Source organism: Cyanistes caeruleus, chromosome 1, assembly GCF_971803275.1.
Source record: "Cyanistes caeruleus chromosome 1, bCyaCae1.hap1.1, whole genome shotgun sequence".
In the NCBI taxonomy this organism is placed as follows: Eukaryota; Metazoa; Chordata; class Aves; order Passeriformes; family Paridae; genus Cyanistes; species Cyanistes caeruleus.
In genome coordinates, this window is record NC_141701.1 from 109,155,647 (window position 1) to 109,182,824 (window position 27,178).

General features: G+C 38.7%; 1 protein-coding gene across 2 annotated transcripts in view; it reads right to left on the reverse strand.

The window, feature by feature from the left end:
* TMEM108 (transmembrane protein 108) overlaps nt 1-27,178 on the reverse strand; it is a 168,197-nt gene that overhangs the window by 134,140 nt on the left and 6,879 nt on the right. For both annotated transcript variants that reach the window (XM_086849335.1, XM_023919340.2), the window contains exon 2: nt 26,295-26,424. The gene's annotated coding sequence lies outside the window, so the exon portion shown is untranslated. The remainder of the gene's footprint in view (nt 1-26,294; nt 26,425-27,178) is intronic.

Here is a 27,178-nt window from a genome sequence, read left to right on the forward strand (position 1 = left end):
TTGATGACCTAGCTGCCTCATAACAAAATCTTAACTGAACAAAAAAACCATTACTCATCTATTTCACATAATGCAGCACAAATGAAAGTCCTGGAAATGTCTTATTCCTCCATATTGCTTGTCACATGCAGCTTTTCAGCAGCACTCTATTTGTCCTCTATCCATTTCCACACAGTAATTTTATTATCATCCAGCCCCAGAAGGGCAGGAACTTGCTGTTATTAAAATGTGAGAACACATTTTGAACTACTTAATGCCCATGGCAACCTGCAAACTCAGCTGCAGCAAGTCCATGTCTGGATGAGCAGACCTAAGCAGCAGAGCTCAGCAGGGAAGTGGCACCCAAAGCAAGACCTGCCCTCAGGCACTCATCTCCAAGTCAGGTGAATTCCTGACAACTATATAGGAAATTTTGCTGTTCTGTTGGAACAAAACCTGCAAATTTTCAAGTGTATTCCATCATCCAGGAGTCGTAACATAAACTAATTGCTTGTTCTTGAAATTCAAGGACACGGGCAAGTTTGGTTGCAAAATGCACACAAAAAAAGTGGGAAATAGCTTGAAAGAATTTTGAAGAGTTTCTACACACTGCAAAACCAATGGTATCTCTATCACTGTTATTCCCACGTAGTCAGTCTTATTTCCAGCAGAAATCAAAAATTATTTCTGAAAGTAAGTGTTGAGTACACTTCATTGCCCCAATTCAGATTTCACTGGGTTCGTTCCAACTTTAAAAAATATTTTCAAACCAACTACTAGTTGTAGTAGTTGAGTGACAGTGGTATCTAGTTGTGTCCAGCTTGACCTACCTGGTTCTTGCCCTTTTTAATTGAAATCTATAACTACATTATTTATCAAATTGTTCCCATAGTCCCAATAAGAAAAAATGACATCATATTAACCATGAGAGATGCTCATCTCAGTGTAACATTATACACAATCACCTCTGTGGTTTACACATTTTGAGAAAGCATATCTTAAAGGCGAGTGAAAAGGGTTTACAAGCAGATTAAAGGATAAAACTGCCAAATGCACTAAAATACATGGTCGATATGCTGCTAACCACAAATCCATAACTGTTTTGCTGATAAAGCATTGCCTAAGCTGCAGTTTGTTCAGATTGCTTCTTCAGATTCCTCATGACATGATCAGCAAAATGAGGAGTAGCAATCTGCTATTTTCAAAAGAGATGTGTTGGCTTGCAGTCATGTCTGTATAACTGATTTTCAAATTCCTCTCTTAAGCTTTGAAGTGATTAAAGGAAACCAGTATGGAATTTCCCCTTCATCCTTTCTTCAGCAAACCTACTTATGGAAAGTGTTTTGATTTACAGTGTAGGTCTTACAGTTTGAGAGATTAATTCCACCTTCTTCCACCTAGAGCTGTGTGTTCATGAAACACCAGCTGATTACTAGCTGAACTCCCTGCCCAAGAGCAAAATGACCATGCTGGAGTGCTACTCTGCTCAAAGACCTTGCAATACCTCCTCTGGAGGTTTGCAAGACTCAGCAAGGCAAAGCCACACTTCACCTGAGCCACACTCCAAGGCTGGCAGTAGCCACCTTTGGGCCAGAGGCTGGACCAGGTGACCTCCAGAGACACCTGCTTATCACCAATTAATATGGTTCAGTGCCTTTGTATTTGGTCAGTAGTTAAGTTGTAAAAAGCACTGCTCCTGGAACAGCTATTTCTAGCTATTTCTCAGTAGAGAGCCTTCAGCAACAGTCAGAAATGGAAGATTTCATTGTATGAGGGTATGTTTGGAATCCTCTGCTGTCTCATATCCTCAGAATGATCTTGTGACATTAGGAGAATGTATGCAAAATGCAGAGATGTTACAGACAGTGCTTTCTCCATCCTGACCAACGCTAAGAAAATGATCTTCAGTGAGCAAAGTAAGAGATAACCATATGGATCATTAAAGAGAGATCTGTAGTAATTACAAGGTCCTCTCCCCCACCACAAACCCTTTCTCTAGCAGAAGGTTGGTGAATGAAGACATAGTTCTTGCAAAACTCCTTGTAGTACTCTGCGCTCTTCATAAATGCAAGGTGCCAACTTTAGTGGACTAGCACCCCTAGACATTATAACAACCTATTTCTTTAAAAGGAAAGTAAGACAAATGGTCTTCATTTAGACTCAAACATAAATATAAAATAATTCAGTTTTAAAAAATCACCCCAGAACATCAATATGCATCTGCTAAAAAATGACAAGAGGTACCTCAAATACATTGAAGCCATGCTAAAACAATAGATTGTTCAACATACTCATATGTTCTAAAAATGTAGGCTATTAAGTTGTAGTCTAGTTTACGGTTTGAAAAGTAAGACAGAAGTAAGCACATAATATCTAAATATGAATTTATGCATGAAAATCACCCCAACTGCACAAAGGCTGCTCAGAATGCATCCATACTGTAGTCACTAGTCTCATGCATTAGAATATGGTCTGTGTTAAACATTCCACCCATGATGTAAGCTAAACTTAATAGAAATTACAAAAAAAAAACAGCTGCACTTGTAAATAGAATTGATTATGCAAGTATTATTGCTCAAGGTATGCACACGAAGCATAAATCACACTAACAGCAGAGAGGCACTTAAATTTATCTCTGGAGTACAATCTAACTAAAAAGTCATTGCTTGAAGATAACAGTTGTGCCAAGGTAGCATTTGATATCTAAATAATTGATTTGAAAGTCTTGTTAGTTGATGGCAGAAAAGCATTCTGTCTGTTTGCTAAAATACCTCAAAACAGACCAGACCCTTGTGAGAGTGTCTGGGGTTTTTTATCTCACAATATCAGGACGAAAGCGTTCTTTGACACTTACCTTGAAGAAATCAAAAGAATGGCAATTTCTTTTCCAGTACATACACAATGCCAATTGTTAAAGCAATCCATATTGTGAGTTTTTACCTGCAGTTAGATTAGCTCCCTATAATAATCAGATGTATGTAATTGTGTAATCTAGTGATTTTCAATCTTTCTCCATTTGCAGACCTCCCCTAGGAGTTTTTCAAAAGGGGTGAGCCTGGGTTTCAATCAGTTTTAAACCTCCTGAAGTAAACTTACTTTACCTTGTGCTGCAGAACATCTAGGAAGTAGCTCAGAGTTACCCAGGTATCTGCAGACTGAGCTCCAGGAGCACAGTGCTGCCTCCATGAGCCTGCTCATACTGACATGGGCATGCCCTTGAGCAGGGAAACTTCAGCTAGTACTAGAACTCTGTTTCCCCAGTGGAAACAATTTCACAAGCCTTCCTTAGTACACTTCACAGCTATTGAGGATAGTACTAAGTCTCATACCTCTACATTTTTGGGGTTTTTTTCAAATAAATGAAAACCAATTTAAGATTAAATTTATCTGCCTTACTGTATATCTCATGTCTCAGCTTTCTAATATGTACGAGAATCAAAAAGAACATAACGGTCATTACAAACATCACATAAAATGTTCATTCGTGTACTTGAAAAAAATATTCTCTATTATGTACAGAAGTACTTAAAAGCTTTTGTCCCAGCTATTTCTACTTAGTTTTGTTTTTTTTTTTTAAATTCAAAATATGATCCTCTCATTATATCCTGGTCAGGTGTCTCACCTGGTCAAAGATCTGCAATCAAACCCAGCCAAAGATAAATCATTAGTTGCTTCCAAACTGAGGAGTCTTCTTTCCAAAGTCTCTCCCTCAGAACTGGGAGCACTGAATTATGTTGAAGGTAAGAAGAACCGCACTCCTTTCACTGCTCCTGGCCTGTGGTATTAAAACAGACACCTTTCTTTGCATTTCAAACTTGCATTCAGATCATGAATGCTATAGAGCAGACAGGGCACTTTGCTAAGTTAGCTCAAAAAAGGAAGTTTGCTTCAGAAGACATTTGAAGTTCACTCCAAGAAACACCCTAATTTTTAATTTATTTTTTTAAAAGCACAGCCTAGAAAAAGTTAAGAAGGATAAAACTTAATAGGCCTGCACACAAGTGAATGATGAAGGTAAGGATAATCAAAAGTCTGCATTTCTCAAGCACGTATTCCAAACACGAGTGTGTTCCAAATACTAGGGATTTACTACCCCTGCAGAGCATTTTTTGAAGCCAGCATGCCACAGTTTGAAAAAGGTATATGCATCTCTGCAAAAAAAATATGGCTGAAGTTAGTGCACAAGAGTTACATTTTATTTCTTTTCCCCCACTCAGCAATAGGACAACTCTCTAAAAGGGATGTTCGCTGCCTCTACAGGGGCCTCTTCCCTTCTTCCCTCTTTGAACCCCACAAACATGGCATTAAATCCCAAGCACTGCAACAGCCCGACACAACTAGGACATAGTTGTACATGTGAAACAAAGCTGTCATAAATATCACTGCAGGACTCCTGGACTCAACTATATTATCGTAATGAGCTCTGTATCAATCAAACATGCTCCTCTTGTCAGAAATAAAGCCTAGTTTCTGACTTTTAAAAATAGCCATTAACGTCAATCATGATTCATAGTCAATCACACCAGAAGAGCTGTGGTTGGATCTTGAAAATTGTATGACATGACAGATGGTAATTGGAAGCTTTTGTTACTCCTGCAGCAGCAACACCAGCTACTCTGATTCCAGGATATACAAAGAGAAACACAAGCAAGGCTTTAGGTCAGCGTTTCATACCAAGACACACACACAGCAATGAAGGGCTTTTTGTTGTACAGGAACATGTGAACCTCTAATCCTCAAATCTCCACAAGATTGAGATCTGCATTTCAGATACCTGTGTTAGTAAAGCTGTCATGTAGAGTTATTTTTTAAAAAATACCATTTTCCCTATGTGATAAGAGATGCATATAACAAATCCCCAAAACAGCCCTATAAGTGGATACCCCCTGCTAAAACCTGTCTACACGGGAAACCAGCATCAGCTGCATCCATGTAAAAATCACTGCAGTCAAGTAAGCCAAGCAAGCAACTCTTTCATTACATCTAGCCTTGTACTTTATATACCAAGTGTTTACTGAAGTGCCTCTGTGAAGGACCAAGACTAAAAAGCTTTCCATCTTCAGACATAAATCAACAACACAATTGAAAAAGAGTTTCACAAAGACGGCCAAACAGTACCCTGAACAATGTGGTCTTTAAGGCATAAACATGACTGGCAAGCAAGTTAAAGAAAAGAAACACATGCCTAAAGTCATTCTAGCTGCACTATGAAAACATTGAACAGATTTTTGGCATGGGACAATAGTCTAAATTCATGTTTCATCACAGGCTACTGTACATCTACAAAAGAAACGGTGGGCAGTGGGAATGACTCCTTTCTAGGGGTCACCCAAAAAACACAGGATCTTGTCACTGAACTCGTGACTGCTACAGAAACTAACCAAAGTGACCGAGATACAGCGAGCCCTTCTCTATTGCAAATCAACATACTGTTCCTGAGAGCAGCCTGGCTGCCAGGCAGCCCTACAAAGGAAAACGGCAAACAACACTGCATTTATTCCTTACAACAACAATGCACTTTGTGAAATACAACTGACGTTTCTTCTAATTGCCCTTTCTCAGATGCTGCCATCTTAGATGAATGGCAAGGTAATTCTCCATTGGGCTGCTGCCTCCCCTCTGTCTCCTCTCAGGTGACAGTCACTGCCATGATCAATGTCCCACTAAAATTGATGTTTGGTTTCTACCCCAGCTGATACCCGACCCACAGCCTTGTGAACCCAGAAAAGCTCCAAAGAGGAAAAGTTACCATTTGTCAAAATTCTTCACTCAGCTCCTTGCCTCAATGGTGTTCCATTCACACTTCCTGGTGAGATAATAGTTTTCACTGTCTGTATTTCTGGGTTATATACTTTTCATTGTGTCCATTGTACAGTGGCTTGTAAAGCCCATAGATATCTGAAAAACCAATCTACAAAGCAGTCTTTGCAGAACTGTGCACATGAAAAATCACCCTGTTCAGGTCCTGAAGCTTAGTTCTCTCTAAAATTAACAAAGATCTACAGTTCATGCAGAACTAACAAAATACAGCTTAGAATTCCTCAACAGCACATCAAAATTTTTTCCTCTCCTTCAGTCCCATGCAATTGAGAGGCATGTCTACCACTCACCCCTGAATAAGGCATTTCTAGGACTGCCAATTCTTTTTTTTTTTTTTTCAGTCTCTGAAACTCTGTCCTAGTTCTCAGTGAGACTTTCTGCCTTGATCTTAGAGATCTTGTGCAGAGCACAGCACAAGTTTATAATTCAAGGCAGATACTGCTCAGTTTTCAAAGTATTCCAATTAGTGTCCATCATGTGCTCTTATACTCAAAGGATGCACTCCAACACTGCAGCTGCTTAAGTGTAAATAAACAATTCTTTGTCATCCAGGTGTCCAAAATAATGCTTTCTAGTCATAGGTACCAGCAGATAAGCAAAGTTTCCTGGAATAAGAGATGGAACACAGAGATCATTAAAGCAAGAAAAGGTCGGTAAACAACTTGCTTTACCTCAGACAAAACAGATGAGAACATATAATTCTGTTTTCTACACCTGCTTTTTTATCTTCAGTTTTCCAAGTGAACCCAGAGCAATTTTCCACAGAACTCAGTAAGGCTGAGCACAATCCTATTTATGAGCAACACAGCCCATGCAGGAGGACAAGTACAGGGACAGAGCTTGCAGCCAATGTGACTGAGACATTTTTTTGCGGTAAGGGACATCAGAAGCCTCAAGATTATCAGCCTTTCTTTGAATTCCAAGCCTATAAGAGCAGGTAAGTGTGATTAGCACTTCTCTGTTTTCCTCTTCACATCCTTTTCTTTACTGCTTGAGGAATTTTACAGACAAGGAAAAGAAAAAGGTTCCAACTTTTTGTCTGGAATTTCTGGGACACCAAACACCTTTGGTCAGAGGACTACCTCGTAACAAAAATGCATTTGACAACTGTACAAGACCTGCCCTGTAGATTAAACCTTGCAAAGTGCAGTGTGTTCAACGCAACTAGAAAGAAGCAGAACTGCTGCACACGTGCAGGCAATGCTTTGCTGCACAGTGGGGGCTCAGCACCATTTAGAGGCAGAATGCTTCTTACTGGCTGATGTGAAACTGATGCACTGAAGATTCATCCCTCACTGTTTATACTCTGCTTGTGAAGTTGAGGAAGAGACCTTGGAGAACATTAACTACTTTGAAAAGGAAAAAAATCAGTTGTTTATTCCTAGAAAATGCGCTCACCCATCTAGCTAGAAAGAACATCTAACTTGCAGTATTTCACATCCCACCTGAAAACAAATTAGTAGGTTATGAGACCAAAATTCCAGCCACAAGTGTACCTGGAATTTATAAGTAATTTTCCCAACCAAATCAAGTTTCTTTCCACAAAACATACAAATTGCTTCCCATCCCAACATAGACTGCACTCCTGAATGCATAGAATGCATCCCTGAATAAATTCAATCTACTAGACACAGTTTGAACAATGGGGGCATTTTTAACATGAAGGAATATATAGTCCAGCATTCAGAGCAAGCATGCTTCCTTCAGGCAGCAGCCCAATCCAAATAATTTTCTTTGGTTTTCATTTTAACCAGATTTCAGATCTCTCCATTCCTGACAGGCTGCATATAAAATACAACTTTTTTTTTCCCCCAGAGGGACACTATTCACACAGTATTTCCACCTTTGCAAGAATAAGGATGTAAAAGGTGCCAAAATAATCCAAAAAAAATTATTCCTACTCACTGTTTGAGAGAGCTGATTTGGCCTCTCTGAACTTAAACTTCCTTCCTTTAACACTGTCTTAGGCTGACCATAGCAGAAATGGCTATTTAACCATAAGTTTAGTGTAAGTCCTCTGAAGAAACAAGGCAAATGCTCATTATTTTTTAGGTGATTTGTTTTCAGTTCATTAACAAAGCTGAGATCATTCCCAAACCCCAAAAACAGCATCTTTAGCAGGAGATGGATTAGTTTTTCTCACTAAGACTTTGATATGACATTTCCTTCCCACAAAATTCCATGCTACATACACTTTTGTGAGTGGAACTGTAAGAAATGTTATAATTTCATCTTGCAGTTTTAGCCTATGAGTGATGGGTTTTTTTAAAGCAGCTGAACAGGTGAAATGCCTGAATCCATCTGCTGTGAAAAGCTGTTGTGGATGTAGAGTAGGAAAGGAGGAAGAAGAGGGCTGATGTCAGTTTGATAACACAGTTGCTAGAAGAAAACATGTTTTATATGGATAGCAAGGGTCATCAATAAAAATCATGACCATCATAAAGCACTGTTACAATATAAATGTGACATCCATTCTGAGACAGGGCTGTTGGGTGTTTAACTGCACCATGAAATATGACATTTCCTAATGTTTTATGTCAGTCAGCAGTGGCAGGGCCATGTTCCTTGTGTGTTTGTTTGTTTGGTTGCAATAAAAACATTTGAGATACACTTCATTATTTAAATAGTACAATTGACTTGTTCAGAGCTGCAGTAAGTTTTAAGATATGCAGTTGGGCTGTGACTGTCATAGTGGGATTTTCCAATTCTCCTTGGAAAAATCTCCTGTGATGACACGGCTGAATTACAGTCAGCTCTTCATGCAGATTCATCTTGCTGGATGTACTATAAATTAATAAATATATGCATAAACAAATAAAACAAGCATTCCAGAAATATGTGGGGAAAAGGAAAAAGCTGTCTATTAGAAAGTGAATGTATAGCTCAGCAATAACAGCTGAATAGAAGGACAGATCAATGGACAGTTGGTACCTCAAAAAATAAATAGAAATTGGAATCTCAGTCTTCCTGACTCAGAGCCATGCTGATCCACTGGCACAGTTACCTTTAGATATTTATTATCACAGTTCAGAATTGTCTAACCTTGATGGAATTGTACTGCAATTAAGAAGTAAGACAATAATGTAAAGTGTCCTTTTTTCCACACTTTTGTAAAGTGTGTTTTTTCCAGTGGCTAAGGATGCCATCAATTTTACCAGATTCTACTGAAATCAATTCAGATATGTTCTCAGTGACAAAAGGACCAGAGTTTTCCCTTTCTTCACAGAAATTCCTTTGGCATCAATGCAAAAATTCAGTCAGGGGCCAGCTCCTTTTGTACAATAGTTTTCAGGACTTCTGCCATACTCCTACAAACAAAGTAATTAAAAAATTCTCAGCCGAAGAACAACAAAGTAAATCTATTAACTCGAAAGAAAGAAAAAAATCTGAAGCTTCCTATGCTTGGAAGACACAGTGAAATAACCCTTATTGTACAGAAAAAAAAAAAAGTGCCATTATGAAAAAAAAAGTCTGTTGTAAAGACCCAAAAGAATAACCCAGTATGTAGTCAGTAACTAAAGAAGAAATCTGTGACTATTAGCTCAAAAAGCAGTCATTCTACCAAATTGCTTAAAAAAGCAATCATTTCACTCGCAGCCTGTTTCCTAAACAGTAATTTTCTTTTCCCTCTACCTTAATAATCTCAGAAAAGTTTCCCACCCACGCATCCCAGTGTCTTTCCTCGGTACCATGGCTCACTCATATCTATGAACCAGACAGACTTGGCAGCTGGCTTCAGCCAGGCTGAGCCTAAAACAGGAAAGCTAGGGAAATTAACTCATTCTTTCCCTTCCAACCAGTCATAGAAGCTGTTATTTCAATTTATTTTTTTTCATCCCTTGGTGAATTTTTGGGAGAGAAAATAAACTGAGAATAAGATTAATAGTTTGTTGTGTTTAAGCATGACAGAGTAATGAGCACAGACTGAAGACCCCTAGCTTCAGTACAGTTGCGTGGCTCATGTAAATTAATCCTTTAAATAGCCCTGAACACACGGCATATGTCTAACACACCCCAACCAGCCATCACACAGCCACTGAACACACATCTCCAGCTGCTGCTGCTCCTGTGACATTGAAGTTGTCAAGGGCGTGCCAAACACGCACTTGGGGATTAGCCAGCACTTTTGGAGAGAGTATTAACTGTTCATCAGAGCACGTGGATTTCACGAGCCTTGTAAGTACAGAGGAATCTAAGAAACGGATCCAAACGATTCAGAGTCCCAGAGCAACACAAGACACTGAAAGGTCAATCTTCTACTTCCTGGTATCAGGGAAGCACACTCTTGAAAAAAAACCAACAGCTTGTAATTATCATCACTGAACTCCCTCCATTTGCTCTTCATCCCCAGACCATGGGAATTAGGGCCAGAATGAGGCCTTGGCACAAAAGAGTGAGTGGCTTCCTTCCTGTGCCAACTATATCCAGTAACGTCTTCTACACCATGCTCTGTGTCAGCTCCCTTTGATACCCAGACAAAAAGGCTGGTATCTTTTGTGACATAGACTAAATTGGTTCTCATGAAGGCTTGTACCAATGGTAATATAAAGCTTTCTTTGTTCACCTTTACCTAACAGCTCAAGTGGACCACGTGGCTCCTTCCACTGCTCGGGCCCCAATCTAAGAGCCTGTACAAATTGTGTGCTGCCAGTTTGGTGCTTGTCCACCAGAAAAATGCATTCAGTTCCCTTCTTCACAGATCATTAATAGCTGCTTTACCAGCACACAAGCATTCTCAATCAATGCTGGAAGCCACCAGACTTATGTAATGCTGGACAAGATACTTCTCCCTTTATGTTTTAATCTAAAATAAAGAGCCTAGATAACAGGAGAAAAGTATTTGAAATGATGACTGCTTTGAGATGTTATTAACTGTTTTTCAAACTCCTCTGTGAAAGAAGTAGCAAAGATCACAGGAAAGCAATGTCTGTGATCCTAGACTTGAGGAGCATATAATCTTTCTCACTACCTTTTAGACAGTCTGCTCAAAGATAGGCAGTTAAAGCATATGTGAAGGGGGCCTGCCTGACCACTGTGCATCTTACAGCATTATTTGTACAACTTCAACTCAGTAGAATTATCTTAGCATGAGACTGGCATAACACAGTGTCTAATCAGTCTTATTATCCTAAATTCTCAATTGTTTCCTGGTAAGCTGCATTTATGCCTTAGCTGATTATCCACTTAAACTATCAAGTACCAATTATAAAATGCAGTAACATTAACATCACAGATGCTTGAATTCAGAGAGAAGCAACCCCAGATCATTTTTGGATAATAAGTTGCACTACAGAGACAGCAGACCTCAGTATGAAATCCCTGCCTCTGTGGTTTTAAATAAATAAATAAATCATTCTGATGTACAAATTACTCATTCCTAAATAAGACTTCAAATAGTTAGAAATAAACCATGGTATAAGCTTGCTTTCAGCATTGCTGAAAATGGGTGTTAGGATGACATTCACATAATGGCATGGGAAAGTGTAATTCCTTGTGCACTCAACAGAAAAGTGCCACTTTTTAGCCTTGTTTCATAGCTGATCCTCATAGAAAAAAGTCCCAATAATCTTGTTCTCCTTGTGTAGAGAGTTCTGAAAAAAATGGTAGCAGTTCTGTGGAAGAAGACTTGCAACATGTCCCAGTTCACTTTTCCAGTCAAGCTCCTTAGGCTCAAACAAACTTCAGACATTCAAAAGCAAAACTTGCTATATTCAAAATAAACTCTCAGTTCCTGAAGGCAAAGTCAACCCAAAACACTTTAGGTTGTCAAGAATGTCAAGATCAACCTGACTCATTGTGCATCCTCACTGGCTATCTCTGACCTTTCATTATCATTATAATGTCAGCTTTCCACCCCCTTCTATACCCTCCAGAGAAAGCCAACCTACTGCACCCTGGGTGCTGGAAATTAATCACCAATGCTGTTAAATCACTCAAAGGGTCACTGTCCTGGATTTGACAATTCCCAGACACATTTTGGGAGTTAGCAATCTACAGACACCACACCAAGCAAGCAGTTTACATGTGGCTATCATCTAAAAACTAAAAAAATGTTTGATTATACAGAGCTGAACTGCATGTAGCTAGCTGTGCTCAGGGTCTGAGTGACCCTGGGCATGCTGGCCACATTTATTAATGCTGGTGCAGCCATAATGGTTAGGCAAAATAAACAGCTTCCAGCTGTAGCCCCGTAGCTATCTTCCCTTTTTTGCACGGCTTAATCGTAGAATCACAGAATGTTAAGGGATTGGAAGAGATCTTAAAGATACCTAATCCTAAAATAGGCAGGGATGCTGCCCAGGTTGCTCATGGCATTATCCTTGAACAATGCCAGGGTTGGGACATCTCTAGGCAACCTGCTCCAGTCTCACCACTCTGACCGTAAAGAATTTCTTCCTAATATTGAACCTAAATTTCCCCTCTTTCAATTTGCACCCATCTACTAATGGCACAGGACACTTCCAAGAAGAAACAGGAATCAAAATACTTTGGAGACCTGTGTGTCTTTGTCTAAAAAAACATGGTCTTCCAGCTCAGCTTGAAGAGGCCAAAGCTTTTCCCACAGCAGGTCACCATGGGCCACTCATCCCAGAGAAGGCTCTATCTGGGAAGAATTGGATCTGTCCACTTTCACACTGACCACCTTTGCCTCAGGTCCCAGCTGTCTCCCCTCTCTACACATTGCTCTGACATTACTTATCTTTCTTTGACAAATACTGTTCCCTTGTACTTTCATGGCTTCTTACCTTTCCTTTCATGACATCTGTTACCTCCTGCCTGCGTCCTTGCTGACACAGACCAAGAGGCTTTCCTCTCAGTGGTGTAGCAAAAATGCTTTCAGGGAGCTCTCCCTTCTTGCTTTCTACTCCATCTGAACACCACTGCCACAAGGACAGCTGAAACTGAAGAAAGAGAAAGAAGAATCTAAAGGAAAAATACACAGAAGATATTAAGCAAGGGGAATGAATCCTATAGCGCTGTAGAAGAACAGGTTGGTGTTATTTTTGGCAGATCACTACAGCTTTAAACAGTTTTTAAAGATAGAGTCATTAAATGGCTTAAAAACTGAGTGATTTGCAAATGGAACAGATGAGCCATAGGGGAAGTAAATGTTCAGAGAAGAGCTGCTATTATCATCTAAAAATTGCCATCCTGAAGCTGACCAGGGAACCATCCACCCAGTACCCTGTCCTCAAGACTAGCATGCTTGAAAAAGCCTTTTTATTTCTCCTCAGGATGTAATTCTTGGGTATTGAAATTCTGTTATTCAAAATGCTAGTGACTTTAACACCGAGTAAATAGCTAGGACAGAAAGAATGAATTTCGGTCCTAATGACAAGTTAAGTTAAAAAGGAATTAAAAAACCTCAACAAATTATCATTTCTCCCCAAATTACCATTTCTTCAAACTTCTGCCTCTATCCATGCACTAAGTTGCATATCACCCCATTTGTTGCTAACCAAAAGCAATATATAGTACATGTATTAAAAGATTCAAGGAATTACTTAACAGCTTCCAGGGGATTTCTTTCAGTCCTTTCCACTGGTGAAGTAATGCTGTGTCTGTAATTGCAGTAGGCTAAGATGCGTATCTGTATTTATACCTACATCTGTACCTATCTAGCTGTAAATCTTCTCATTCAAATTTCCCAAAGCATTTTACAAAATAATCTGCAGAAACCTTTATTAAATCAGGCAACATAACCTTCTTAAGCATGGATGTACTGAAGAGCCAAGGTACTCTGTGTCACAGAGCAAATCAGTTAAACTGAGAAAATCAGTCTACCAGCTGTGAAGTCAGGAACCCTGACCCCACCTCTTCCACTTGCTCAATTTACCAAGCTACATGCACATCTCTCAGTCCTATTAATGCCGCCTTGCCCTCTCCTTCCATTCCTCTTATTTCATGAGCAAAGTGCTTTTGTCAGCACAATTCCTTAACGATGAGAACAAATGGGAATGAATATCCAACATCTCTTTCCAAAACCAAGCATAAACCATTCACTTTTTTTTTTTTTTGTTTGCATTTAATCCTACAGAGATAATTAGCTGGCCAGAACTGAGAAGGCTGGGCAAGCAGCTTCACTTCCTTAGTGTCAGGAAGAACAAAATTCAGTGGATGGCTCTGCTAATCAAGCAAGATAAATGCTGGACTGTACTTCTTTCAGTCCTCACTTACAGTAGCTGGTTTAAGTGACAATACAAGCCACAGAGGTTCAAGTTTTGCAACTTCTTCAGTATTTTCGTCTGTTAAATAAAAGAAGAGAGTGCAAAAACTTTCCATTTGAAGCACTTCCACACTGGAAATTATTTCTGGAAGAGACTGAGTGTAATTTTTTTTTAAAAGTAAAGGAAACATTTTTAAAGTAATCTTTTAAATACAACTAAAGGTTTAGTTGACTAGTATGTATGGTGGGCTGTAGGATAGAAGAGAGAAGAAAAAAAGTTTTACCTGAATTAAGGTGACTTTGCATGAGTAGAAGGGACTGCCAGTCCTTTCACATAGATAAAGAGTTATGAAATGGCAAAAGACTCATACTACAGATCAGCATCTATAACTAGATTATGAGAAGGTTATTAATTCTCATTAAGAAATACAGCCACTTCCATAATGAGGGACTGAATCCACAACTTTTCCTGGCTAACCAGAAAACCTACTTACCACTGTATTCTTCCAGGAGGTTGGAATACAAAGCCCAGTGTTTACTGCAGAGTTTGTAAGCCAATCACTTAATAAACCACCTGAGAAGACCTTCAAGAAGCAACACTTGTACCTTTTCAGACCCTTATAAATCAAGGGGTCACATGCTTTCTCTTCCAATTTCACCAGCTGATCATTAAGATTTATAAACTTCTCCATTATTAAACAAAACACATTGATTCATCTCAGCAAAAATCATTCTACATTGATGAACTTTTGACTGCAACGAAGAAACAAAACTCGTAACAAAAAAAACTCTTAACAAAACTCATCTAAGAACCTCAAACTTACCCAGACAGGAGGAGGAAATTATGGGCAATCTGTCATTCAAGTTACCAAAAAGTGGATCCATTTTTCCACTGCATAAGGCAGGGGAAAACATGACACCAGGAATGAACCTGCTTTGGCATGGCAATGAATCGAGTTATCTATGATCTTTTTCATCATCTACTGTTGAGTTATGTGAATTGAAAGACAGTATAAATACACTATAACTATAAATCAAAAAAAATACATTAAACTACTGCTATTTCATTTCACAGATCAGAATAGATATATTATTTTGAAACCTGAGAAACCACTGTTTATACCAAACAGTGACCTTCTGTAATAACTGGGAGAGAATATCTGAGAGGACAGTGACTTAAGTACATGGTCTTGAAAGTACACAGTCCAGAATCAAGTATTGAAAGTTATCTAATTTTTAAGGTAATTTGTTCTCTTATTAGACTTCTGTGGCACCCTGCAGTTAGGTATTAATATATTTTGAATTGTATCTTCACTGGATAAAGAAGAATAAAAATATTGGTAGTGGAATATTTTCCTTCCTATGAAGGAAAAGGAGTAAAGAGAAAAGCTGTGGAGATGACTAACTAATACTTGTCATTCATCCCTGATGTTCCTGGAGTAGTCATTAATTTTTTCTGGTCTGAAGTAAACTACAACGTGTCAGTCTTTTAAATAAGCAGAAATTATGTTGGAATCAAGTGATGGTGTTATTCAGAAGATTATAAAAATATGGTAACATAACACTGTTTTACTGCAAAATAACAGAAGAAATTCTGAGTTTGAGCAAAACATGATTTTCAAATGTGCTAAACAGTGCTGTTGTACATAAAGTAACAAAAACAATATAAACTCTGAGAGGAGAAGTCCAGCTAAAAGCACTGCATAAAAACATTGCAATTAAAACTATCATCATTAACAGCATAGAATCAAAATCTCTCACATTGACTCATGAGTCAATGGGAGAGAGAGAGTAACTGATTCATGTTTATTCAAATAGTTCAAAAACAGAAACAAACAAAAAATAATTCTTTATCTTGATGAATGACACCTTCTGGAGAAGCACATTTTATAACAACTTTTTCCACACTTTGAGGTCTAACTGTTTTGGAGACAAGAAAGCAGTATCACATTCAACAAATGTCATGCCTACTTCAGTGATCTCTAGGATTATTCGAGAACTCCACAGTTTCTAATTAACCCTATTTTCTTGCTATTAAATCTTCATCATTCTCCTATGATCAGTCCAGTCCAAATCATTGAAAACAGCTACACAAAAACACCAAAACCAATTTCAACCATAAAGTCAGCAGACAGTTTACTTTTAATTTCAGTAAGAGATCTCCTGTGCTGTTCCAAAAATATTTATGATATAGTTTGTAGTCTTCAGCCAAGATGAAAGCATAAATTACTAAGGATTGCCTCATACTAAGCAGGGACTTGATTATTTTCACAGTAGAAAAGGCTGCATAAATGGGAGAAAATACCCCTATGGATTCCCTTGAGGTGCTACCTCAAATACCAAGCTGAAAAAAACCCAAACCAAAATAAAAACCTCCAAATCAAACAAAACCAAAACCAAATTACAACTTATTTTAAGTTTAAAACACAGAAGGAGAGAGAGCAAATAAATTCAGCCATGGGACTGCTCCCAGAAACCAGTGAACAAACGTGCACAGAATCGGTCTCTGTGACGCCTCCTGCCCTTCCCATGCAGCACTATGGTATCAGCTACTTTCACTGCTCCTGACAAGGATTTGTGGGCAGTGTATTATTCTGGAGTAGCCAGTATGTTATTTTGCACGATGGTGATGTTAAAGCAAAACAGCAATCAGCCTGGTCCTTAGTAAAATGAATTGGGCAAGCCCTCTCAAAACGATAAACTGAGCTTTCATTAGCACCTTTTCTCATCACATTGTGTATGATAGGAGGGACACCTAAACAAAACCCACCTCTGCAGCTATTTACTGTATTTAGAAAGGATCTGCAGTGCCAAAATGCAAAGAGGTGGATTACTTCTGATCTTTACCTAGTTAGATGTATACCCATCTACATCTTACAGCTTGTAAGCTCCAGTGATTAGAAATCAGCTTTAACAGACCTTTGAAAAAGTTTGAAAAAATATCATGACTTGCAAAATCATGTTTTGCAAGTTTTGTTGCATTTAGAATGCAAAAATTATTATATGGCATAAAAAAATCTGATTACACATCCCGTGATAATCCAAACAAGTGATGTTGTGCAGGCTCTCTAAAGAATAAGAACCTTAGCTTTTAACATCTACACAAAAAATTGAGAGCTGTGACACGGGGATGACGGAAATAAAAAATGGTGCTGTGTTTCGCTTGATTTTAACAAACAAAACTAACAGAACTAAATTGCCTTGCAACATCAGTAAGGGCATTCTATTCCAAAAAAGTGCTTGAATGTTGTAAGTTTTCATGCAGTATTGACTACACAGCAAGGAGTTCAGTACAATTCCTTGTGTAGCTAACTTAAAAAGAAGGACAATGCAAACCCCCTATGGAAGAGATGTATTATTGCAACTAACCTCACGTAAAATTTTATTCAGAGTCAGACTTCTTTGCAACAGAGGTAGAAAGAAGGTGGGTTAAAGCAAATACACAGAAGGTCCTAAGGGAACAGACACTGCCTAATGATGAAATCACTCTCCCAGGAGTTGAGACTCATAGTTTCTATTTTTGTCATTCCTGTTATCATAGTGTTAAGACCTTGGGAGGAGGATATATGGTATGTGACAGGGCTAGCTTCCATGATTTTACCCAACAGCATACTTCCACTCATAAACAGCTACAATAATTACAATATAACTACTCAGAGAGCACTGCCTAACACAGGTCAGATGCTGCCTCAGAATGGTATTGTAAAGTTTAATTACTGCACACAAAACACTGGGAAAGCCTGAGGCTAGGTCACTGCATCACTGCAAGGTTGTGTGTCACAGTCACTGAACAATATTACTGGAAGCCTGAAGAAAAATAGTGAATGATGTCATTGTTGCAACAGGTCTGAGTATGTGTCATAACCCACTAATGTAGTCTATATCAGAGAGGGAAAATGAAGGCAATTCAGTAGGACATAGGGTTCAACTGGAGATAAGAAGCACTGAAAAAAAATGCATGGAAAAATTTTCACAGCTACCATTCCTGCAATATTTCAGTGAGTTCTCCTCTCATCAAATAAGAACTTACAATTAGCCTGTGAATATCCCCTGAGGATAGCTATCCATGTCAGATTTCAGGATATTAGATTAAACACAGAGCTTATGTTACTTGCACAGAGTGTGAAAATTATCTTCCCGCCCCCTCAACGCCTTCCCTGATTCTCCCTCCCAAGCTCCCACCTCAGCACCAAATTAAACAACTGTGCTATCAGACTGAGTGCTAGACAAGTTTTTTACTATTAGTTGCTGATATCTAAAAACACCTTTCCTTTTAAGAAGAAGTCACTGCTGGCATCCATCTATCCAAACCTAATTCTTAGGGAGTCCTGCTGGTACTCTATATCCTATGGTTCTTAAAAACTAAGCACACATTTGGGAAAGTAGCCAATTATTCCCTTTTTGCTCCACTGAAACAGATGCACACCTTAGATGAGATGGTGCCTCTGATATCTGAGGTAGTTAGAAATTTTCTGCAATTTTGCAGGGAAAGATCTGCAGAATGGCTTCTTCTATGCCTGAACTGATCTACTGATCAGTCTAGACAGTCTTCATACTTGAAAGCCAACACTCTAGGGAAATTTTTAAGGCTTATTTCCTTTACAGGTTACATGACATCACTTTTCTGTGCCTTTTCTACCTGTGCAGGAGAAAATCACAGCACTTCTGTCCCAGCAGCTGCTTATGTGAAGAGAGAAAGGACTGCTATTTCATTAGGACTGCTTTGCTCTGATCTGCAATGTGTACAGCGCATGAATTTTGGTCTTTTATTTCTGAGCTTACTTTTAAATACATGGTACCAGTTACATTAGAGAGAAACCAGGCATTAAGTTTTCTCAACCTATTTCTGGCTGTTGAAATTTGTTGAAAATTACCACCTCCATTTCTTGCCAAAATTCTTTTTAACAAGTTCCAGATTTCTTTCACTCTTCCAAGTCAGGTGTTCTGCAACTTGAATCATGAGAGCAGCAACATTAAATTAGACAAGATTCTGGATGGAACAAGACAGGAAACTCAGCAGATATCCTCTGACAGTCACTGGGAAGTTTTATACAAATGTGTGAAGAGCACAAAGCACAGGTTTGATAAGTAGATAGATAGATAGATAGATAGATAGATAGATAGATAGATAGATAGATAGATGTATATATACACACACAAACATACCATTGATGTTGCAAGAGACAGACACGATGTTAGCAATGCCTAGTAAGTTTAGCACAGGACTACAGCAATGCTAGCATTAGATTGAGACACCATGTAAATCTATTTGATATGCATTTAGGTAAGACACAAAAAAGCTGCCTACTATCATGAAAACGTGTTTGATATTTTTGTGATTGAGAAGCACAATATTTCTACTTTTCCACAGAGCAAAAGTTCAAGGGATGAGACAGTCCCAGGAGGGAAACACAAAGAAGATTCCACTTAGTGTAAAGCTGGATAAAAACAGATTGATCACCAGTAAGCAGACAACTAAAATTAACCTGGAAAGGTGCAGGAAGATGAAATAATTTCAACAGTCTAAGGGGAAGGAAGAAAGACATCACATCCTCCAAAAGGGGAAACTCAAGGCAAGACATAAATGATGTCTTGCCTTAATGAATGATGAAGAAAGATGCAAACTACTACTGGGAAACAAAAAACTGAAAAATACAGTATTATTAAATTGCCAAAGAAAGTACAAAGTGAAAGTGTGGTGGTTCCTGCCAATTGGTACCTGACAGCTTCCCTTCTGAATGCTATTAGGTTGTGTGACAGAATCAGGAAATAAAATAAACATTGTCTGCCTAAGACATCATGTTAAGAGAGATTATACTCAAGGGCATGAAGATGCCATTTCAAAAGAGAAAGAAAAAACTGCAAATTAGCATCTTTATTGTGATAGGTAGAACATCTTTCAATTTAAAGAAAAGCTCTGAGAATAAGATTTCACATGCACCATTTTTGGAGTTGCCTTTACCATAAGGTAAGGCATAAGCAGCTAATAAGACCAAATTAGAAAGAAGAGAACAAGGTGACTCTCTGAAGTCATTCTTACCTTTGAAAGTCTCTTCTGGACAATGATGTGGAAAATTAAAAAAGATTCAGCATAAAAGGCAGAGCAGCTGAACTACCTGAGGTTTATAGACAACATATCCTACCTCCAAAATCTGACTAAGCTGAGCAAGGAAAGTTGGCAGTGGATGCAGCTAAATGAGCAAAGAGTGCAATTCTTCATCATATTCCAAAAAAAGGATTAGGACAAAGACCATAACTTTAAAAAAAGCACAAACCTTTTCTTTGAATAGCTGTAAGAGAGAACATGAGTTATGACATTGACGCATACAAAAGGCAACCACAATAGAGGATTTTGGGAATTAAATACGTATTTGGTAGTTCACTAGGATGCCTAGACAATGCTTTCTGCTGATCATGCTGTTCAAATGAGACCAAAGTTGTATAATACCAGCAGTCTGAGTTTTTAACAATCTGGAGCTTCAGCAACTGCACATGTAAATCCACCACCTCAATTCATTCCCAAAGTCAAGCTATTACTCCTTTGAACCAAAGGAAAGATTTAAGGTGAATAATTAGGAAATTAGCTAAAGCCATGCAAAAAGAACCTGCAGGTAAGACTATGTTCAGATAATCATTTATCTCATTTTCTAGCAAAACACCACCACTCTGCCTCCTTCTGACATAGTCTATCATATATATCAGTTTCCCAAGCCTGTACACATTTAGAAAGAAGCCAACAGTTTAACTTTGAATCCCACACTGAAATGCTTGGAAACAGGATTTTACAAAACATTTGGAAGTCACAATCTTTCCTGGCTTTTTAAGCTCTTTGATTCAACAACTCGGCAGTCAGCAAGCTTTTCACAGCAATAAACATCCCCAGCTAGCTGCAAAACAGGATGCTGGCTTGCACTTGTGAAACTTCACTTGATGTGCTTCTGCCTTCCTACTTGCAGGCATTTCCTTGACTTCTTAGCACTGCTGTTGGCACACTAAATGCCAAAAGACAGGTTTTTAAAAAGAATGTTACTTTGAATTTGCTTTTGCAAAGGCTTGCTTTTAAGCAGTTTAAGATCTAACTAAATCTAAGCAATCACCACATGCATGTAGGGAGGAATAAAAAACAAGAGAAAAACAAAAAAAAAGAAAAGGTCAAATCACAAATAGATGTTTTAAAGATTCACTTCTAGTAGTCTAACATGCAGTTAATAGCACAGATACAAAAACAAATATACAAGTCATCTTGTATAGATTTTCTATACTGATTTAATTTCTTGTATGAGGATCTTCATTTATAGGGACCTCTTTAGCACAAAGTGATGCTATCTCAGCTGCAATTTCACCTTTGCAGGCAGATTAGAATTTAAAAGTTCAGTGTGGCCTGCTTCTTGAAAACTGAGTCTTTCTTGAATTTCTGTAGCTCTCTGTACTCCATTTACTATTTTCAGTTCTCTTCCTGAAGAGCAAAGAGTTGAAGTGTGACCTTTTTACTCACTTTAAATCTGACCTAGAAATGCACAGCTGAAATTTACCTCCTGAACCTGAGGACAGGTGTGGTACGGCCCAGTCATTCTGCAGAAAGATCAGCCCACGGATGTAGGAGCATAGCCAGGTCTGGTGCTTAGTTTTAGAAGAGGAATTTAGTTCTTTGCTTTGCATGATCCTGGGCTAATCTCAGTGGCCATCTGTATGGGAGGGGCGGTGGGATAAGGACATTTCCCCACCCCACAGAGCTGATACAAGGTTGTCCTCAAAACTATGGCTCATTATGGATTGCAAGGAACCAGAGGCTCAGTAATTAAATACCTAAAAGTCTCCCAGCTTTCATTTCTATGCTTGGTGAGAAACCAGAGGACTATGACATCCTGCATAGCCAGATTAGTCTCATAGATAGTTTATCTTTTTATCAGATTTCACAGTCTGATTTTACACAGTACACCGGTTTATTTTTCCATACCAGATACTGAACAAGGACCATAATGCCAAACTTACTCCACTTACTGGTGAATTACCCACCACACTTAACAACATTTAACTGTACCCAAGAGACTTTTCTTTCCACTATCTACTGCCCTGAAAGATACACTGTCATTTACTCTTAGAAATAGTAATCAAACTTGTCAGGGCCAGATCATCAAGTGGAGTGAATTGTGTACATTCAGTGTCATCAACATGAACAAAACGCTATCAAAACAACTTTATTTTCCACCTAATCATCAAAGAAGTAGCTGCTGCATCTCACATGTTTCCTGAATAAATGAATAGGCAACAAGTGTTTAGATATTCTTTACTAAAGAGTGCTAAATTCTTTCCATTTGGAAACAAATTAAAAACAAAGTTGGAACAATTCCCCATCAAAACCAAAAAAAGGCTTTTTGTGAGTTTAGACTGTGATCTTTGTTCATATAATTTTGCTTTTGACAGATTTTGAATACAATATTCTGTGACTAGTGACCAGTGTTAGTTGTAGTAGAAGCAAGAACAAAAAGACCTGATTATTAGGAAGCTCTGTTTTTATTTCTGCATCTTAATGTCTGCTTTGTAAGGGCTGACTTATGAAGCTAACTCCTTCAGGATGTAGCTCACAAAGGATCAGTGACTTCTAGCATGCTCTTGAGTACCAACAAGGGAAAAACCTGGCGTTGCTAGCTGCTATCTCATCTTTTTACTTCAGGCAGCACTGGGAAACACTGCAAGGCAGAACTTATCACTGGGGAAAAGGGATCAAGAGGGCTGAAATTAGAAAAGACAGTTTGGCTGCTTTCAGTTCAAGTGGAAGTATTATGAAAAGTGTTCCGAATTATGTCACACGGGGCAAATGTCACTGCAGTTAGTAAGAACTTACTGTGCCAGCAAATGTCAGGACAAATTACACAGTAGGACAGGCAAGCTATATGTCACATTCACTTCCAAAAGGAAAAGGCTTCCCCCCACTGCCAAAAACCGGCTCCCATTTCCAAGCTGATTTTAATCAACCTGCTCTTATTCAAATGAAATCAGCATAGAGGGAGTACTATAGTGACACGATGTGCAATTCTTTGGATCCTTCCCCACTTGAATGGATGAAATGCCTTGGTTCTCCACCACCTTAAAACACCATCACCTCAAGGCTACAGAGCTGTATATGTAAATGGCTGCCTGCAGGTTCCTGAAGGCACTGCTTACCATGCTGATCAAAAATGTCTCACTGTCCCTATGCTCCTGGGTCACACCCATCTAATCTTTCTCACCTCTTTGATCATATACCCTTTTGCAGAAAGATGTATTTGCAGTTTATGTGGGCCCCAACACAATATGAAAAACAACTGAGGCCTCATCAAGGCCTGGGGTGCCTTAGCACTATTAGAAAAGTGATCAATAAAAGGAACATAATATTCAGTGCACCAGAAAGGAAAAAGACAGGACTAAGTCATTAGCAAAATATTTTTTTTAAAATTTAAATATAAGGAAGTCTCACTAGACTGCAAACTCCTAGCAAAGTGAACTCATTTTGATTCAGCTATCCTTAGCTTAAAAATAAACGTTTCAATTAAAAATCACCAGTTCTTCGGTATGGAGGAAAAACACATCCTTATGTTCTACAGAGGAAACAAACAAACAAAAAACCCACAACAAAACGAGCTACAAAATATTTGGATGAGTTGAAGAAAATGTTTATTCAGTTTTTAACTTTTCTAATCTAGGATTTTTCAGAGGTTTTCAGGCTTTCATTTTCATGAAATGAATATTAACTGAAACTCATATAGCTTCTTGTAATATCGGAATATCCGTGCTGGGCATAAACCAGAAGGTCGTTTTCTCCTTCAGTTCCTAAGCTTTGTTTGGTGTTTCAATAATTTCTCAGCCAAAACCAGATAAACACAGCCAAACAGCCAACAAGAATAATGCCCACAAATAAACCACAATTTAAAAGCTCAGGAATTCAAACTCTGGCTTTGATTTAAGCCACTATTACCTCCAGTTATTTATTCTATCCAGCAGCTGCAGGCTATCATCAAGAATCACCATGCAACATATACTATATAAACTATACTACATATAATAACACCAATCTGGAAGTCACTATAGTAGATCATCTCAGATGCTTTAAAAGCAAGTAGTGCACAGCACTGAAAGAGCAGTGAAGTTTTAGGTGAAGACCAAGACCGTTCACAGAGGTAGCTGAGTTGCAAGCTCACATTTCCACACAGCAACACTGCAGGGACGACAGCCTTTGGCAAATGAAAAGTAACAAAGCAACTCTGGGGCTCTAACAACATTTCTGCTGTGAAGCAGCACCAATAAATCCAGTTAACTAGGACACTGCAGAATACTCTGACCCTGTACATTTTTCTTAGCCACTAGTACAAGTTCTTTTCAGATACTCAATTTGCGTGCAACTCTGTCATCGACTGGTGTTCTGAATGGCTGGGCTTGAGCTATGTCTGAGTAAGCACAATTTGCCTCCATGTATTCACTCTCTATCCCCAGAACGGCTGCTGCAAGAATGCAAATCCTATTTGGAAGGATTACTTGCCACGCAACAGCCAGAGGCCCTGTCCAAGGCTGGGCTCCCTGCTGTGCCAAGAAGCACAAACCCAGAAGCTCTGATCCAGAAAAGGACAAGACTAAAGCAGCCAAGGTGGCACAGGAAGTGGCATTGTCCCTTCACATATGCAGAACCAAAGCTGTCATTCCCCGCCCCCCCTGCGTACACCTTGTGTAAAGGTGTTCAAACAAGAAAGCACAGACAGGAATTTATATTTGTGGGAGCTGGCAACAACTGGTGGCAATACAGATTCCACTGGGGCACTTAAGTGTGGACACCAGGGGTTACACACTCATCTGGTAGAGGAAATAAAACACTCTAGAGAAGTGTCTGCTATCTAGACTAGATCCTACAGATTTTTTATGATCTCTGTACATTCCTTCCTCACAAGAGTTGTGGAAAATTACTGGAATGTCCCAAGTACTTGAGAGCTTGAATGTGTTTTTCCTTTTAAGTTGTATTTGCTATTACTTATCTTTGCATTTTCTGAATACTTTATACATGTCATTCCTGTTATTTCAGCATGTAAGGGAGCCCCCCCAATATCTACAGGAGGCAGTGCCACAGTCTGTTACATTCCCCACCTCTCCAATTTAGTTCTTCCACAAAAGGAGATTGGTTATCTCACACTTGTGGAAATGGCAGACTGATAACACTGGTGGGCATATCCATATAGGATAGAAGCAATGGTAGTGCACTGCACAGGATTGTTCCCTTATCATTTAACACTGGCTGGTGAAAATGGAGAAATTAGTTGTTGCACTGACTAGAGCTGAATGTCCTCTCTTCAGCCGCTGTGGGTTAAAGCAGAGATCAGCTAAGCCCAGTTGCAGCTGCCTCTTTTTCCAACTGCTCAGCTGCCTGGTTTGAGCCCCTGAGTAAAACAGAAATGGTATGGTTTTGTATTTGCTTTGTAGCAAACTTGGGTTGATCCGAATTGTTAAAATATGAAGAAGTCCCACATACCCGCTCCCCAAACATGCAGAGCTACATCATCTCAAAAATGAGAAATTTTACTTTAAAACAAGTTCAGTTCATGTATTTCTCAAGTGTTTCTACCAGTTTCAAGTCGCTTTTTGAAAATCTGTGTTTTGTACTGTGTTTTTTCCCTAAAAACTACTCAGTAAACATTCAGAGTAAGTGAAAGTATATCTGGTCATCAGACAAAAGATGTCCAGCAAATCTATCAGGCTCAACACCACCTTCAGCTTAGACCAAGAAGTAATTCTTTTTACTGGTAGGGGGGGAAAAAAAAAAAGAAAATTAAGCATGTTTTGTAAACAAATCATGTAATAATCCAGAAAGTGAAACACAAACTGTACAAAGAAAATAGCACAACTGGCATCTCCAGTCAGAGACATTTTCTGGCATCCAGTTTAGAGACCTTTTCTCCTGATCAGCTGCTACACTACGTACAGGTTTCAAGTCTACTTCAATCTACAGTAATTAATAAGCACATAAAAAAGATGCCTTAGGTGAGCAGGAAGGTCTTCTATTAGCATATGTTAAAAATAGACAACCTGTAGAGAAATCTGAACAGATACTTCATATAATAAAACTTCAAATTTTACAGGCCCTGAGGATCCAAATTTATCATTGGCTTTTGAAACTTCAGGCTTTTTTGGGTCTGCATATCATCCATTTATGTTATTAATAACTGGCCACAGTTAGTAGCAGTCAGCCACTAGGCTGAACAAGCTTTGGAGAACACCTCCACTATTATCTTGGGCAGTGCCACAAAAGGGAGTAGCACTGCAATGAGGAGACACAACCTAGCAGAGAAATCCATTCGTGCCTTACCTTGTAATGGGAAGAGCAGATGCCTTCAAACATATCAATATCCATACAGTCCATTGGTTCAGACTTTCCTGGTGCTCAAAACTCTTCCAGGTTCTTGTTTTCTTATTTTTTATTTGCCAGCTGGTGCAACCTGCAAATTTACAGAAGTGGGAGTGTTATTCCAAGATGTTTATTCATCTCATTTTATAAGGCATTCAATTTAAATACATGTGGCACTGTGCCATGTGGCTCCTATTGCTCTCCAGAGCTTTCAGTGTAATGGATTACAGACCACATTGTTTCTGTAGGTTATTGATTTTTGGGAGTATAAGTAAAAGACTCTTTAGGATTTCTTTGCAGAATCAGACTTTCCAGACTGTCACCTTCCATATGTGTATATCCTACAGATTTCACAACATGCTCCTAATTTTATGAAATTCAAACACTTAACAAAAAAAACATGGCACAGCTTGCATCTCTGAATTGTCATTTTCTTTGTTAATTTATCTGTTAAAGGTTGAGTCTTGTGGAAAGAGACTAAATTCAATTTAAATACTAGTTTCAGAATAAGAATGCTTCTGATCTGAGAAACTGGAGGTTGACAGAGTGGCCAAGATTTATATTCAGCAACCAAGGTAATAATAAAGAAAAAACCTTCCCAAAAAGTGTCCCTGGACACTGATCAATGGTTTTCAGGAACAAAATTAATTAGTGGGACATAAGAAAAATTCAGTCACAGATTTTTTTTATTTTTTTTTAAACTACTCAAGGAATCTCAGTGACATTCCTCAAACATATCCAGAGCTGCAGTGCCTTCCAAGTATCTAAATTTGGTCATTTGAAACAAAAGGACCCGTGAAAACCAAGCAGCAGGTTCTCTGCTTATACAGTATAGTTTTCCTCTA